Below are 6,477 nucleotides of genomic sequence, written 5' to 3'. Positions count from 1 at the left end.
AACACAAGCAGACGACAAAATTTCTCAAGATACTGACTCTTGTTCAGCAACTGTAAGGTTTGCTGAATTTCATCGTGCTTTCGAAGTCAGCCTTGAAAGGGTGCAATTCCGTGACACCTGCAACACTATATGTCGGGGAAACGTGTCATTATTCTGCAAACGTGCGTTTCTCCATTACTGATAAGAAAATATCAAATCCTCTTTTGGATTCTTGTGGAAACCACATCGCACTAAAGAAAATACCTTTAGAATTACTGATTCCGCCAGCCCCGCTGGTTTAGAAGTATGAGTATATGGATTTCATTCGCCAATAACCGCTTAGTCAAAAAAAAAAAAAATGGAAGAAGAAGAAGGTGGACAATTGGACGAAGCAGCTGTGTAACTCTATATATCTGTCTACAGATTTCCATAATCAACCGGCCCACGTGGCTGAGCGGTTCTACGCGCTACAGTCTGGAACCGCGCGACAGCTACGGTCGCAGGTTCGAATCCTGCCTCGGGCTTGGATGTGTGTGATGTCCTTACGTTAGTTACGTTTAAGTAGTTCTAAGTCCTAGGGGACTGATGACCTCAGAAGTTGAGGCCCATAGTACTCAGAGCCATTTGAACCATTTGCATAATCGAAAAATTTTCAATGTGGCATCCCACAACATAGAACTTCCGCCTTTAAGCCATTTGTATGTGAAACCTATTTTTTTTTTACAAGGAATCGACGAACACCAACGAATATAAACATTTCTACAGCGTTCTTTAATTTCTACCATAATTCACATCTGACACCCTAGTTTTTCTGTTCAAATGGCTCTGAGCACTATGGGGCTTAACATCTGAGGTCATCAGTCCCCTAGAACTTAGAACTACTTAAACCTAACTAACCTAAGGACATCACACACATCCATGCCCGAGGCAGGATTCGAACCTGCGACCGTAGCGGTCGCGCGGTTCCACACTGAAGCACCTAGAACCGCTCGGCTACGCCGGCCGGCCGTAACTAAGCTTTTACGTTAAACTACAGATCCATACCATTAAAGTCGATATGCAGCTGGATTTTTGGACAAATATTGCGTTCGAACATTATGAGTTACCTGGAAGGGAACGATCTATTGATACTCAGTCAACACGGATTTAGGAAAAATCATTCTTGTGAGACACAACTAGCTCTTTACTCACATGAAGTGTTGAATGCCATTGACGAGGAATTTCAAATTGGTTTCGTATTTATAGGTTTCCAGAAGGCTTTTGACAATGTACCTCACAAGTAGCTTGTAATCAAATTGTGAACTTATGGAATGTCGTCTCATGTATGAGTCTGGATTCGTGATTTCCTGTCAGAGATGTCACAGTTCGTAGTAATTGACGGTAAGTCATCAAGTAAAACAGAAGCGATTTCTGGTGTTCCCCAAGTTAGTGTTACAGGCCGTCTGCTGTTCGTTATCTATACAAACGATTTAGGAGATAATCTGAGCAGCAGTCTTAGGTCGTTTGCAGATGAAGCTGTCTTTTAGAGCCTAGTAAAGTCATTAGAAGGTCAAAATAAATTGCATAACGATTTAGAAAAAAAATCTCTTTGATGTGAAAATCGGCAGTTGACCATAAATATGAAAAGTATGAGATCATTCACGTGAAGTGCTAGAAGGAATCCATTAAGCCTCGGTTACACGAGAATTCAATCAAATCTAAAGGCCACGTGTTCAACTAAATACCTAGGAATTACAACTACGAAGTACTTAAATTGGAAAGAACGCATAGAAAATGTAGTGGAAAGGGCGAACCAAAGACTGCGTTTTATTGACAAAAGATGCTACAGATCTATTGCCTACTCTACACTTGTCCGCCCTCTATTGGGTTACTGTTTCGCGGGGTGTGATCATTTCCAGACAGCATTAACAACGTACTTCGAGAAAGTTCAAAGAAGAGCAGCACGTTTTATACTATTCAGAAATACGGGAGAGAGTGTCAGGACATGATGCAGAGTTTGGGGTGGACATAATTAAAAGAAAGGCATTTCTCGTTGCGGCTGCATCTTCTCACGAAATTTCAATCAGAAATTTTCTCCTCCGAATACCAAAATTTTTTGTGGTCGCCAACCTACATAAAGAGAAACGATAATCATAATAAAATAGGGGTAATTAGAGCTCGCACGGAAATATGTAAGTGTTCGTCTTTCCCTGCGCTGTTCGAGAGTGGAATAGTAGGGAATTATTATGAAGGTGGTTCGATGAACCCTCTGTCAAGCACTTAAGTGTGATTTGCAGATGTAGATAGGTGTCGAAACGTGACACCAGCTTTTTCTTAAGGTAGCTACAAACATTTCTCTGTGGCATTGTGTAGAGCCTACAAAGTGATGTTCAGTAACGTTATATGTATTGAACTTGATCAAATAGTAACAACATAACACCGTCGCAAAAAAATATGCCTATAAATGAAAACCACTTTTTCGATTGTCCAACACACTGTGTAAGTCTTAATACACTGCTGGAAATGGAAAAAAGAACACATTGACACCGGTGTGTCAGACCCACCATACTTGCTCCGGACACTGCGAGAGGGCTGTACAAGCAATGATCACACGCACGGTACAGCGGACACACCAGGAACCGCGGTGTTGGCCGTCGAATGGCGCTAGTTGCGCAGCATTTGTGCACCGCCGCCGTCAGTGTCAGCCAGTTTGCCGTGGCATACGGAGCTCCATCGCAGTCTTTAACACTGGTAGCATGCCGCGACAGCGTGGATGTGAACCGTATGTGCAGTTGACGGACTTTGAGCGAGGGCGTATAGAGGGCATGCGGGAGGCCGGGTGGACGTACCGCCGAATTGCTCAACACGTGGGGCGTGAGGTCTCCACAGTACATCGATGTTGTCGCCAGTGTTCGGCGGAAGGTGCACGTGCCCGTCGACCTGGGACCGGACCGCAGCGACGCACGGATGCACGCCAAGACCGTAGGATCCTACGCAGTGCCGTAGGGGACCGCACCGCCACTTCCCAGCAAATTAGGGACACTGTTGCTCCTGGGGTATCGGCGAGGACCATTCGCAACCGTCTCCATGAAGCTGGGCTACGGTCCCGCACACCGTTAGGCCGTCTTCCGCTCACGCCCCAACATCGTGCAGCCCGCCTCCAGTGGTGTCGCGACAGGCGTGAATGGAGGGACGAATGGAGACGTGTCGTCTTCAGCGATGAGAGTCGCTTCTGCCTTGGTGCCAATGATGGTCGTATGCGTGTTTGGCGCCGTGCAGGTGAGCGCCACAATCAGGACTGCATACGACCGAGGCACACAGGGCCAACACCCGGCATCATGGTGTGGGGAGCGATCTCCTACACTGGCCGTACACCACTGGTGATCGTCGAGGGGACACTGAATAGTGCACGGTACATCCAAACCGTCATCGAACCCATCGTTCTACCATTCCTAGACAGGCAAGGGAACTTGCTGTTCCAACAGGACAATGCACGTCCGCATGTATCCCGTGCCACCCAACGTGCTCTAGAAGGTGTAAGTCAACTACCCTGGCCAGCAAGATCTCCGGATCTGTCCCCCATTGAGCATGTTTGGGACTGGATGAAGCGTCGTCTCACGCGGTCTGCACGTCCAGCACGAACGCTGGTCCAACTGAGGCGCCAGGTGGAAATGGCATGGCAAGCCGTTCCACAGGACTACATGCAGCATCTCTACGATCGTCTCCATGGGAGAATAGCAGCCTGCATTGCTGCGAAAGGTGGATATACACTGTACTAGTGCCGACATTGTGCATGCTCTGTTGCCTGTGTCTATATGCCTGTGGTTCTGTCAGTGTGATCATGTGATGTATCTGACCCCAGGAATGTGTCAATAAAGTTTCCCCTTCCTGGGACAATGAATTCACGGTGTTCTTATTTCAATTTCCAGGAGTGTAACTCCGCGAGCAAGTTGACTGATCGCCTCAACGTCAGAGCACAGATTGTTTGGATTCAAATGCACGGGTAAACACAGGGAACACACATGAATTCTGTTTTTTTCTTACATTTGGTACAGTGGGGCCTCTCCTACTGATGGAGGAACTGTGGTTTGCGGTGCTGTTATCTCTTTACGGTTTGAGTAAGTTTCGTACATATTAAGTTTTTGAAGTCCCTTTCGATGTCTCTTTCGAATGCACGGAAAAGGTATATGGTTTCATCGTTTTTAGGAAGATAGTGCCACAATTAGTGCATTGTAAATGTCACAAATTACTTCAGTACGTTAGAAAATTCGCCACATTTTCCGCTATAACTTAGCGAAAACCCCATTGATGCATATACTAGTTCTAGACTGTCTTAAGTATCCCACTGCATGCAAGGAAACGTTCAATTTAACTTTGTCTCTGATCGCCAATCAGTCTTGTCTTTTTTCACGTACGCATTTATATTAATAAATTACGACAAAAACAAATCAGTATGACCGCCTGAAAATTCGGCTCTAGAATTTTAGCTAGTTGGGTACGTTTTCCATAGACCTTTCGAATGCTTCTTTGAACGAAATTATGTGGAACGAGTCAATTTACAGGATGCATGTGCATGGTAGTGTTAACATAAATGAAAACACTATTTTCTACTCCTTGTCAATTAACTACACTTATAAACAAGGTTTCTTTCCGATTTCTTTCATTTTTAAAATGGTTCAAATGGCTCTGACCACTATGGGACTTAACATCTGATGTCATCAGTCCCCTAGAACTTAGAACTACTTAATCCTAACTAACCTAAAGACATTTCATACATCCATGCCCGAGGCAGGATTCGAACCTGCGACCGTAGCGGTCGCACGGTTCCAGACTGAAGCGCCTAGAACCGCTAGGCCACACAGGACGGCTTTCATTTTTATTTTTCAATACTTTTGATCAGGCTGATAGTATCTAAATAAAATTCCGTCCATGGTGTAGAAGAAGTTGTCCAGGAATAATGAATTTACGGTAGATAAAACTTGCTTTGCTACCTGTCAGAAATTTTGTCTTGTTGGGGAAATGATCAAAAATTTTTTAATGTTGTGTGCTGAACTCCTTTTTGAGACATGACAGTGAATAATACAGCTCACCTTTCCGTGTAGCGTTGTGTGTATGAACATCAATGTCCTCAAACTGTAACCGATTAATTGCAATGTCTATCATTACCGAATGTGTGATTTGTGACGGTGCAGTTAAAGTGCCTGACTCACTGAAGACGAACCTAAATGACAGCCGTAGGTGAACAACACATACTATTTTTACTACTCATTTTTATGCGGTAAGTAATTTCTTTCTAGGTGGTGAGTTACCCCTAGAAAATTATTCCATCAGAAATTATTGAGTGGAAATGTGCAAAATATGTCAGCAAGCAGATTCGTTTGTTCCCAACACTGGTAATTGTCGAAGAGCAAAGGTAGCTGAACTTAAGTGTTTGAGAACCTCAATGATATGCTTCTCCAGGTCAAGTTCTCGTCAGTGTTCTTGCCATTGTTGTGTTCTTCAGTCCGAAGACTGATTTGATGCTGCTCGCCATGCTACTCTACCCTGTGCAAGCCTCTTATCTCCGAATAACTACTGCAATGACATCTTTCGGAAACTGTTTACTGTATTCACCTCTTGGTTTCCCTCAACGATTTGTACTCCCCACACATACTTCTAATATTTAATTGGTGATCACTTGATGTCTCAGAATATGTCCTACCGACCCATTCCTTTTACTAGTCAGAGGGCGTCACAAGTTTCTTTTCACTCCAATTCTGTTCAGTACCTCCTCATTAGTTACGTGATCTACCCGTCTAATCATCACCATTCTTCTGTAGCACCACAGTTCAAAAGCTTCTGTTCTCTTCTTGTCTAAAAGTTTGTAGTCCATGTTTTACTTCCATACTTATATCTACATTTGACGTTATCAAAATTCTATTCTTCGTAAACGTTTTTCTTACCATTGCCATTTTACGTTTTATGTCCTCTATACTTCGGCCATCGTCAGTTACTTTGTTTCCCAAATAGTAAAATTCATCAACTTCTTTCGCTGGCTCGTTTCGTAATTTAATTCCACAACATCCCATTACCCTTATTTTGCTTTTGTTGATGCTCAACTTATATCCTCCTTTCAGTACACTGTCCATTCCGTTCAACTGTCATTCCAAGTTCTTTGCTGTCCCTGACAGAATCACTATGTCATCGGAAAACGTCAAAGTTTTTATTTCTTCAGCATGACCCTTAATTTCTACGGCAGTTTTTTCTCTGGTTTTCTTCACTGCTTGCTCAGCGTTCAGATCCAATAGGAACGGGAATAGTCTAAAAACCTGTCTCACTAGCTTCTGAGCAAGTGCTTTCCTTTCATGCCACTCGACTCTTCTATTTACCATCTGTTTTCTGTGCAAGTTATAAATAGTCATTCACTGCATGTATTTTACCACTCATACCCTCAGAATTTCAAAGAAAGTATGCCAGCCAACATTGCCAAAAGCTTTATATTAGTATACAAAAGTTACAAACGTAAGTTCGCCTTTCCGT

The sequence above is a fragment of the Schistocerca cancellata genome, chromosome 6 (assembly GCF_023864275.1).
Source record: "Schistocerca cancellata isolate TAMUIC-IGC-003103 chromosome 6, iqSchCanc2.1, whole genome shotgun sequence".
Classification (NCBI taxonomy): domain Eukaryota; kingdom Metazoa; phylum Arthropoda; class Insecta; order Orthoptera; family Acrididae; genus Schistocerca; species Schistocerca cancellata.
Note: the sequence above shows the minus strand (reverse complement) of the source record.